We start from the raw sequence: 12,253 nt of genomic DNA, 5'->3' as shown, positions 1-12,253 counted from the left end.
AAAACAGCATCCATAGTTAACTGGGATCACTATCAAACCTTTATTCCTGTCCTTCCATATAACTTTGGACAGATTAACCATATTCCATAGCAAGTGTTGATTTATTCCATTAATTAATTCAAAGAAAATGTACAGGAACAAATCTGTGGAGTTGCTGTTTTGCAGGTACAATTTATGTGAATGATAAGTAGAATAATGTGCTCTTCTCAGTTCAAACTACACTCGGTTTCTGGTGATTGCTGAGTTTTGCAAGACAAATCATCTCGTTTTAGAAGTATTAGCTTCAAAACATGCATGACCAGAAGTCATTACATGTGAAATCTGAAATTTATTTACATCAGGTTTAGAAAAGACAGGCTTGTATTCTTACAGGGGAAAAGCATGAAAGAGCGTATTTAACTAATGAAGTGGTGTATTTTGTCATTAGAAACCAATAAGCTAACAGATAGTACAGATTTTTCTATAGGAAACTCAGCACTTCATATTAACCACAGGTCATATCTAAGTCTCTTGTCTCAGTATATATCTGGCTTTTACTGGAAACAGCAAATAGCAAGTGGAAATAAGTGCTGTTGAATGCCAGCTTTTCATCTAGAACAGCATTTATTTTTGTAACAGGTATTGATCTTTGGATGGGGAAATATGTCATGGGTATATTTCCAGTAACTTAGAGGAAACCGTAAGATAGTCATATTAAAAAGTAGAACTGATGCATTAGCTGTGCGCTTTTCATTTTTTTCTTTGTTATTACAGAAAATAAATTTGCCGGGCATGACTGTCCTGGGACCATCTTTTCACAAACTCTGCAGCAGTGACATGGTACTATTGAGTCATTGTTATGGAGCCACTACTGCTAAAAACATTTCAAATTCAAAATTGCCATTTTTTGAGGTACTAATGAATATTTAGCTTGGTGTACGTAAAACCACTTTTCTGTATTATTTGAAACTTAAACTGACTTCAGAGATGCCAGTCTTGAATAACACAATGTGCCTGCTGTGAGATTGCCAGGGAGAGCAAGGCTGGCTGCGGGCTGGCTGGGCCATCTGCTGGAGACAAGGATCATCAACAGCAGGAGGCACTTTGAGGCCAAAGGCAGCAAATCTGGGGTGCTGCTGTGACTGTGTCCCTGGCATCCTGCAGATATAAGCAAAGTTCAGTGGGATCCACTTCACTGAAGTTCAGGTACCTACAAGCCAGGCACGCATCGAGTTGTGCCCAATGATCCTTATGGGTCCCTGTCAAGTTGAGATATTCTGTGATGGCTGACACAGTTGTCCCAGCTCCATTTATAGATGTTGTGTTGGAGAGAAACGAGTGTTTTTAGCACAGGGCCGCTGGCCAAGTTGAGACTTGTGATTTAGAGCAGGGTGAGGAGTTGCACTCTGGGCTGACAGGAGTTGTCCATTTTTCAGTCACAGATCACCCAAAATCCAGCATCTTCTGTGTTCATATCATGTCTAATGTGTAGCTTCTGGGAGCCCCTCTCAGCTTGCCCACCTCCTCCCAGCAAAATTATTAGGCACTAAGTGTTTCTGTATCTAGTTTTCAGGAATTTTCCCCATCAAATCTCTGAGATCAGTTCAGATGGGGACTTTCAATGCACGTGTATTTTTTCATTGAGCATTTTGCATATATGCTCGTAACTGAACGAGGTAGGGGCACAAATACAAATTGATCTGGTTTGTATCAGACTGAATTTCAGTACAAGTGTGTGTAATGATAAGGTTTTTCAAGAAACCTGTGATTTAGAAGCCAGGTGGAGCTTTTGATGTGACTCTCTTCAGGCAAAGTGCCCTTCCCTGGAAGCCTTCACAGAATGCTTTTCAGTTAAAAATGTTCCCAACCCAAAGCATTTCTTCAACACAACCCTTGAATTAGTGTTTCTCTGCTAGAGAAATGAAAGCTATAGTCAGCACTATATATATTTTTCAAATAAGGAATCCGTCTTGTAAAAATACAAAGATACTTCATAGAAAATGTGCTTCACATAATATATTGCATTCAATTTTGAAACATCAGTGCAATCTACATGTCAGAACTGTACATACATCTTTTACTTGACAATAAATTGCAATAGGGTGCACTTCAAAATGAGGATTACTGAATTTGAAGGTGATTCTTCCCTTCTGGCCTCTCTGCCTTCTGAAATCATGCTGAGGTTTTAACTAAGAAAGCCAATTATATTGCTTTAAAATGTTCCTCTGGTGTGCAAGTGCTCTCCAGGAGAGGGATCACATCATCGCTGGGATTTGAGTGGCACAATTTTATTTCAGGACAGTTTCTGCACTTCAGCAATGACAAACCAGCACTTCAAAGCAACCAAAGAGCTAGAAAAGGTGGCCCAATCCCTTACATTCAGTGATGTAAGGGTGGGTGCGGGGTTGCTGTTTTGAACCCCTTGTTCAAAATGTGACTTTCCAGAACCAGCTATTTCAGGCCTAGAGTGGTTGCAGATGTAGGGCACATGGTGATTCAGCCTTGCTGGGTTTGTCTAAACAGCAGGTGGAGAATAAAACCTGTCTCTCCCAAGCATGCCCTTACTGAGCCACTGGTAAACTGCCTGGTAATTGTAATGGGTCTCCTCTGGCATCTCAAGGGCTTTGCTTTAAGCTCCTATCACGTTCATGGACAAAAGTAACTACCTTTAAAATCATAGTTGCACTTAAAATGGGGATTATCTAAAATAAGGCTTGTAGGCTGAGACAAACCAATTCTTTCTCAAAAAGAGCCACAAATAACATTACACAGGTTAATTGCAGCCAACCAGTCAGCACTTGCTGAGCTGTGCTGGTTATTAAGAACCAAAATGAGGACAAATTACGTAAGTATACGTTTTCCAAAAAAAGCCACATCTTTTGATTTTGGAGGGGGGAAAAGCAAATCATCAGAGCTGGCTTCATTCACTTTTCACAGGCTTTTGATTTTGTTTTTGCTATGGTATTTTAAGGAAAAGTTAATTCTTGCTCCTTACCAGCCACATGGGCCTTTAAAACTTCATGTAAATGGAAACAAATCCCAGGAGGAGAAGTTAATGCCAACACCTGAAGACACAACTGGGGCAGGTGAGCACTCGCAAGCTGTACACATAACCTATATTTGGCCCATGTCACAGAGTGCTGTGCTGGTGTCCTGGATGACCTGCTCACTTACTATTTTTTCTTGTTGGGAATCTGATTAACAGCACTGTGGTGGCCTCGGTTTCCTCCCACAGAGGCCTGACAGCTCACGTCACACCACACACTAGCAGGTTCAGATGCTTGGCCCCCTCTGGGTCTCTCCAGTTTACCAACATTGTTCTCTGATGAGAAAGAATTACAGGATTACAAGGGACCTCGTGAGCTTTAGTAGGAGCTGTGCAGGTTGGACTCTCACCTCACCACTGTTCCCTGCTGCCTTGGGGCACCAGGGGCCATGCTGTAAGAGCAGTGTCCCTTGTACTCATTTGAGGAGATGTGGATTAGCAGAGTGAAGAGTGTGTGCTTGCTTTCCCACTGCCTCTCCTACATGGATGCAAGAGAGAAATGCACTTGTCCGTCTCAGCCATCACGAAGCAGGACCACACGGATGGCTCTGTTTTACAGACATACAGAACATGTCCCCTACCCACTGAAGAGTTGTTGCTGGACTGGTTGCCAAGATCCACCATCTTTTCCCAGTTAGCATGAGGAAAGAGGCCAGTGCTGGAGATGCTAATATGACACAGCTGCACAGACAGGTAGCATTTTGGTACTTGGATCTGTCACTCTCATGGCTGCTGGCTCCCAGAAACTCAATTACCTCAGCCCAAGTACCTCATTTAACAGTTCAACATTAATGACTGCCACTTCATCCTACACTCATCACAGCTCTTCTACTAGTGGTGTTACAAGACTCAAGTGTCTGCTTCCATACTGTCCAGCACCCTTCATCCAAGGGACTTCAGGGAAACTGCAAACTGTTCTGAAACTCCACCAACAGGGAGAAACGCACCCTGAATACCAAATTCCTCTGATGTAGGAAAACACGGGAATAAGAAAAAGATTGATTCAATCCAGAATGAACAAATGATTGTATCATGGCAACTTCATAACAAGAAGGTGCTTTTGCATTGCAGTCTCTTCCAGTACATCAGTTGCCTGAGATTTTTCTGTTTATTTTTCCCTGATGAAGATTAGGAACATTGCTGACAGGCCAACATAACACTGTCCATATCATTACTAGCTATTGCTGGGATATTTGCATAACACTGACAGCCATAAATTATTCCAGAAGAAATAACGAAACAGTGTTGTTGATGTATCCAAGGATAGGACTAAAATAAGGCTTTTAGCCAGACCTATGTTATTAAACCCACTAGTCTAGTTGGGAAAAATCAATAAGCTTTCAAATACATCAGTCCTTCCCCAGGTCCAGAATAGAAACAGCAGCCTTGAAAAAATAAAAATCAGCTGAGAACAACTGATCTGAAATTTAGTTAGATTTGTATTAATAAGACCACCTGAGAGAAAACAGATGGTGATACTGTGATACTGAAGGAGATTCTAAAGGGAAATGAGAAGGCAGATGAGTTCATAGAATAAGTAGGACATGTCAGTGAAAGAAAAGGTTAAAAGTTGTCACAGACGCTTTTACTGTGTTGATCACCTAAAGAAGTTTAAATAAAGGAAATTCAGACTTTTCCACCTTTGCTCAAGAGTCTCAGCCAACACTGAGGAACAACAGCTAGGAATAAAATGGTATTTATCATGAGGCTTGGTGCCCATCCCTGCATCAAGTCTGTCCCTATGATCCAGGCTCTGAGATAATGCCAATGCAAAGATAGCATCTGAAAGAGCCTGGAAATGACACTTATACTTCCACAACCAGAAATTTTTCTGGTATCAAGAAATTGAAGCAGTATATGGACAGATGTGGAAGATTGCACTTTTCCTACCTTTTGAAAATAATAAAAAAAAACAGTTTTCTGTGATTTTATCAAGACAGTTGGATTCAGGGGTTAATAGAAACAACCTTGTATTTCTTCCTGTTATCACAGACTTCATATTTTCTGCATTTTGCTTTGAGCTTAAGACATTAGTGAATCCAGAAAACTCTGAACCTGTAAAAGCTGCTCCAGAAGAACCCATTAAGGCTGATTTCTAACTAAAGGGTATGTCATCCCGTCCCCAGCTGGGAACGTCCTGAATTCTCTCCCATCACAAACCACACATAATTCAATAAATCCAACATGGAAATGCTTTCTGCTCCCAGACAGATCACCTCTCACCTTCCTCTTCATCACAGGTTGGCCCAGATTTCCAGAAAGACTGGGAAAACATTTTGTGACACTCAGGTAAACTTCTGGACTTGCAATCAGAGCTGTCTGTCCTCCCATGCTGCTGAAGAGCCTGTGCAGCAACACATCCTGCAGCCCCTTGCCTGGAGGAAGGAAAGGGGATCCCTCCCTGCCCAGGGCCCAGGGCAGGGACCAAGTGCCATTGCTTCAGTCCCCTCTTGGTACCCCTCCAGCTGGCACACAGCCTCCCTGCCAAGCCCAGGGGAAGCAGAGCACATGAACCACATCTGGCACAATTCCACTGTTCCTCAGGGAAACCTGCATTGAGTGCTAAAATAATCACAGCAGCCCAGACTTGTAGGGATGCAGTCTCCAGAGACACCAAATAGGCCAGTAGCTTGTCAGGGAAAACAGCAGCAAACACTGCAAAGACAGAGAGGAAAGTAGCAGTCCCAAGAGAAGTACAGCACACAAAAAACAGGACAGAAAGATAATTCAGAATACTTGTATCATTCAAGGTCATGTGCATTCTGCACCAAACAGCAAGTATGCACTGCTCCTCTTACAGTCACACCTGTTACTGATGAGCAGAGACTGCTTTATCTCAATTTTTTTCTTCTATTTCAGCTTTCAACAGCATTTTGTGCATAATCACATTCACAGTTCCCTTTGTATGTTTTCTTAGTTTTGTTTGTGTGGGTTAGTTTTAGTATTTTTATAATAACTGATTATAGTTTAGTGATTTCTTTAGCATTTGTGTCATATTTATGTTATAATTTAGTGGTTGTTACAGCAACTGAATTTTTTTTTTTTTTTAGAAACCTTCCTGAAACAGCAGCTCATGGTGCTCCTTTAAACTGAAGGATTCTTGGGGCAAAACGCAGCTCAAATGATACAGTCACACATCTGGATGACTTATTAATAAAACAATCCTCCCTTCAAGGACTAGAAAAGCAAACAGACACTTGTTTGTGTTCTGCCTGTGTGCAACTTCACCTTTATACATTACTAAAATTGAGTAGGATGGATGAAATGCAAGAATCAGATGCAGGCAAGAAGAATCAGCATGGATAAATCAAAGACATGAATATATCTACTAAAGATGTCCTAAAGTGACTGGTTCTCATGACCCTAAACTCCAAATGGCTTCCATGGGATCTGGGAGAGGTCTGAAAGCTGTAAGCAACATATGGACAACTGACTGAAGAGAAACACATGGTGGTGCTGATGCTGCAAAGCAACTCTGAAGCTGTAACATGAAAAAGGCACAGAGGAAAAGTGTGGTCTTCCTGGAAATGCTAATCCTCAGAGAGGAAGAAAAAGGACAACTTCTTCCCACATCAATGGAAGAATCCACTAGGGCCAATTTTAATAGTATAGATGGGAACCTAAAAGTAAACTAGAGGAAAAGCATAAAAGCGTGGCCTTCTACAAACATAAATGAGAGAGTGACAGCAGAGCAAAAACTTGCCAGTCCTGCAACAATGTTCAGTCTGTTCAGTCTGAATCAACTGAACCATGCTGTAGATGACATTTATGCTGGAATTTTGTTTCCATACTGAAATTCATGCTAATTGTTCTCACAAGAAGTCACTTAAAATATCAGGAACCCAGAGATATTCTGATTCCCAAGGGTTCTTACTCCACCCCATAAAATGGAAGCATTGGAAATTAAGATATTCCCCCAAGATGAAACAGATTCCTCAATCACAACCAGAGACTCCTTCTAGTTTTGGAGAAATATTTGGAGATGGTATCATTATGTTACTCAACCACCTCTCCCCAGCCAGGTTTCACTGCTGTCTAGTCTGTAATGAGCAGAACTACATTCTTCTTCAGAGGCAAACAAAAACCAGAAATCACCCAGCTCAGGAAAATAATATTAAACAGATCTGATAAAGTACTGTGAAAAAACCTCAACTATTGAATAAAAATATCAAGTGTGCTCTGCTCCACAAATGCAGAGGCGCCTACAGTATTTGGTTAGTACAGGGTACATGCCTTTGACACAGGAATGTCAAATAAAAAAACCCATACAATTTGAAGGACAAACTGTCTTAGCAGTTAAGGGTTTACCCGGTGTTCGGAGTAAACCGTCTGAGGGATCTTCCTCTTTTTTATATCAGACCTGTGACTTTCCTGTCCTTTGGCTCAGAGATAAAGATGACAATTAAGGCAGACATCAAGACACCAGGAAATACTTTATGAATTCTGACAGCAAAGACTTAGGAGGATGAAGTTGCAGTGTCTCAGCCCCAACACAGACATAATAATGGGAAGCAGGAAAAAGAGACCTAAGTCCACTCCTTTCTCTCTCAAAGAAAATCTTTGCACCAATAGCCGGAGTTGAGACTAGAAATAGACACTAGCCTGCTGCTGACAAGGAGAGAGCCATAAAGTCTGTCTGACATTTGCTGGCCTGCTTCTATCACAATATCACTTGTATTAGCTGATAGCACTCATAATATATTTTATCACTCATGCCAACAATCCCACTGAACAGGTGCAAAGCAGCATCACAATGCACCCACAGGTTTCAGCGCTCCAGATCTGTCCGCTCCTAGTATGAGATTGCTTGCTCTTTCTAAATTACATGAAGAAATATTTCCTGGGGAAAAGCAGCCTTCAAGAGCACTTTATTCGGAGTACACAATATTAATTTAAGGCTGGATCCTTTAAAAGGTGGGTTCATATATAACAAGGTTTGCTACTGCTGAAGCAGCCTTGTTTTTCATCAGCATCCCAGTTATTGCTTTGTCAGCTGCTGTGGCTCTCTCAGTGGCATCAACAAGACAAGCAGAATCAAGCATGCTGCAAGCTGCCATGACTTGGGCTACTGTAGGGAAACCGTGCCATTAAGTTTCAAAACACCTCTAGAAGAAAAGCCACTCCTGTGGCGACAGGCTGGCAGCTTCCAGAGCTGCCATCTCTCACTCATACATAGAAGGTGGAAATAAAACACGAGATGGTGTCAAAAACACTTTCCAGCTGATACTAGGAAGTAAACTAATTATTTTAAACTTTTTCAGCAGAATTAAGTTTAGATTTACCTTTAGATATGATTAGCAGTCAGTGTACATTCTGTAAAGAACAGTCACTGCAAGTATTCTCTATTTAAGGATTCTTCAGTTATTCCCTTAAAAAAAAAAAGAAGAAAAGAAAACAGACCAGTATAAAACCCATTGTGTCCTTTCTTCATTCTTAACTGTTTGCTTCTCTTACTTTCTTGCAGAATGGTCCTTTATACCTGTGAAGTACACAATTAAATGGAAACTGTATTAGCACACTGACAGAACATTCTTCTCTGTGTGTAAACTGTACAGTAAGAAAAAACTGCATAGAAAAAAAGAACAACCCAAAGCTAATACCTGTCCAATTCATGTAAAACCATTTTCAAGTGATGGCTGTCTTGACCAGCACCAACTAGAAACACAAACATCACAGTTTCAAAAGAGCAAACCCTAAATTGTCAGGGCAGGTTGGGTAGGGCGACAATAAAGAGGCAAATCTTGGGACTCCAAGAAGAAATTTTGGTGAAAGATAAGCCATGCCCCATCAGCTTTATCTCTCCTTTAGGGAAATTGTACCAAGTCAATTCAACTGATAGAAAATTCCTGTGTGCTTAAGGGATTAATTACTTATTGCAGATACCAGTGTCTGCCTGTCAGCTTGTGTAATGTCCCTAATGCAGATGTTTTGGCAGTGATAGCAAAAAGCACTGACATTAGACTCCATAAGCAGCTAACTTGTAGGATAAAATATGAAGCTAAGTTTAAATGTGCAACCTTATATACTGCCTATTTTACATAAAGTCAGAAGTGCACTCCACACCAAGACAAATAGGCTGATTTTCAAAGTGTTATGTCTGCTGCTGTACTGGAGCTGGATTTATATAGCTCAAGAGCAAAGCAGAAAATTCAGAATAAACATGAGACTTCAGGGTTTCACTGTCAAACTCTGGATATCACCTGACACTTGAAGTAACAAACAAGGTTTTTTCTTTTATTTCCTAATTACTAGATACCCATTCTGCTGTTAGTGTCACCTGCTTGCAAGAAGACTACTGGAAAATAAGGAGCTGTTCTTATAGATGAACATACTCTTGAGCACTCATGTTGCTTTAAATTTTTATGTGAGGGCCTGATACGCTTTTAGTGCTGTCAAGGGAAACAACCAGATGATGAAACTGCTTTCCAGCTTGTCCCCAGCTTGCGCACAGATGATGGCGGTGATGCAGCAGAACTGGCTGGCAGGAGCAGGTTGTTTTCCTAACTAAAGAGTCATAGCTTTTTCTATATGCTCCTCACGCCTGCTCAGAAACACTGCATTCACAATACTGGCAGCTCGTGGCTGTAGGTCTTCTCTTTGCAAGAAAAGAAGCTAGACTGTTCTAATAATGCGACAGTTTAAAGAAAGATGACTTGCTAAGGGCACATATTTTTATCACTGAACCAGCTGCTTCAAAACGTATGTCAGGTGTCTAAATTAGTTATGACACTGGTTTAAGATCTGATATTAAGAAAGAAATTAGGTTCTTTAAATTTACCTTCTGAATTTTGAGCCATTTACTACTCATGTTTTCAAGGTTTTGCTCATAGCCAAATCGTCCATTTCTGAAAGATTCTTACATCACCACAGGACCACAATAGGTAACTTTACCACAGCTAAGCCACACTGATGGAGCAGGGTGAGCACACTGACTGTGCTTTACATAAAACACAGAAAGAAACAACAGATACAACAAAGCTTGGCATTCTTTTTCTTTATCCTGTGAATTTGTTTCACCTGGGGACTGCTGGCTTGAATGAAATGTCTCTGTTCTCTCAGAAGTGATCTACCCCACATTATCAGGATGTCAAAGGAAAATACCAGCTCATGATGTCACAGGGAAAAAAATTACTGTTCTGGCTCCTGGACAAATGACGTAGGAATGACAATGGAACTGTGTTTATTTAACCTACATAGAAGAAGGCTGGGGGTAGATCTGACTACAGTCTTTCACTCTCAAAAAGGAGTTAGACTGAAGACAGAGCCAAACTTCTCAGATGGACACAGCAAAAGAACAAGGCAATGGTCACAAGTTGCAGTGAGGTTAATTCTGATAATGGAATAGTTTTCACAGTGAGAGTACTCAAGCACTGGAACAAGTTGTTGTGGCCCTTCATCCTCAGAGATGTTCAAAATTTGACTGAACATCTCTCTGACAAAACTGCTTTGGCTTTTGAGCAGAAGGTTGGATCAGACAACCACCAGGAGTCCCTTCCAACCTGTGCTCTCTGTGGTTCTGTGATGGGCACATCACAACTTGTCACAGCTCACATGCACAGGAGGAGCAGTGACACAGCCAAAAGACAGACCTGGTGATTATCACTTAAATAATCAGCTTACATCAGAGCCTTGGTGCTCAAATTTCCTTTGTAACACCCAGCTTTTCTCCCCACCCTTATTGCTCCCACTGTACAAGGTCTTGCTCAAACCATCCTCTACTGTTCTGCTACATACTTGTAAAGACTTCGGATTTCTGCTTCTTAGGATTTCTTGGAAGTCTCCCAGGGAATCACCTGGGAGGGCATTGGGCAGATGGTATCCATTTTCCCTTTAAACCAAAATCAAAGGGTGATGGTTTCCACCTGAATGTGATAAATAGGAAATCTTTGGGATGCAATGGTAATGAGAACTTCCAGCAGACATAACATAAAACCAATAAAACCTGCAATTAATCTGAAAACTATTTATTCTCTTGCTGCTTACACCCCACTGTTAGTCCACAAGCATTAACATGTCCTGTTAATCACAAAGTTATTTTCTTAACTTATGTTTGCTGCTGAAGTTTGCTGGGTTTATTTCAGACCTGAAGAACAGACGTGGTGATGGGTCAGGTGCCAGCGTGTTGCTCTGACCCACTTCCTGCGAAAGCAGAGTATGATACACACAGTCTTCCAGAGGCTACTTTCCCAGCAGTTATCCACCTCTCCAGAGAGACATGTGAGTGCCTTATACGTAACAGGACAAGTAAGTTTGGATTTGTCTGCAGGAAGCACTAGATCGCTTCACTTCCTGGATCTAGAATTCTGCCTTTTTCTCTTCCCGACTTCCCTAGAAACAGCCCAATTTCAGAACATTTCCAAATCCTGGTCTTGAACAGAAGAACTGGGCTTTAGGTCAAGCCTTTCACATATACTACTATTCGAAATATCGTTATACTGGTATTTTCAGCCTCTAGTTGTTTCTTTAATACATTAGATGAAACAAACTCTCCTTATCCTAATCCTCTATAAGCTTAATTAAAAATGGATTATAATGTGTTCTGGGGCTATTTTAGCTCTTTGTTTTGTTCTTTTGGGTTTTTTTTCCCCCTCACCTGTCTGTAAACATTAGAGGGAAAAAACAAGCCTATATTTTGTCTGGCAAGTGCTATTCATGAGACAATCAAAAGACATGGGCATCAACCGAATTAACAAGTAGACATGCTGTTGTTACACTCCAATGTTATTTTCAACCACTGCATGGTAGATCTGGTGGAAATCATAAAGAAAGGCTTAAAATGCAAGACTGGAAATCTGGACGCTCCATCCAGAGCAACAGTTTTGCACTTGCCTGTAACTGCTTTTGCTTGAATGAGTCTCTCTTCTAGGTAGTTTTCTAATAGCAGTTTAACTTCCCAGGCTTAATGCGGGAGCTTTATGCCATTTGGATTTTGGTCAGAAAGTTTGCCAAAGAACAGATTCATTATCTGTCTCTCCAAGAGCAAAGATGAACAAACTGTTATTTCCTTTGTAACCTTTATTAAATTGAACATGTGCTATGTCTTTGTGCTTTTGGAGGAGCTAATTTCTGACCTAGTTGTGGATTGCTCTAGCCACGGTACTTAAATGGCCTATTTTCCTGTCCTAATTTCCCTTTCTCAATCTACAATGCTCCACTGCACTAAAAAAAAAAAAAAAAAGGCTAAACAATTTTGTACATTTTTTCTTCTCTGCAGAGAAGTACCTCCAG

This window comes from Lepidothrix coronata, unplaced genomic scaffold (genome assembly GCF_001604755.1).
Source record: "Lepidothrix coronata isolate B3197 unplaced genomic scaffold, Lepidothrix_coronata-1.0 Scaffold273, whole genome shotgun sequence".
Taxonomy (NCBI): Eukaryota; Metazoa; Chordata; class Aves; order Passeriformes; family Pipridae; genus Lepidothrix; species Lepidothrix coronata.
Note: the sequence above shows the minus strand (reverse complement) of the source record.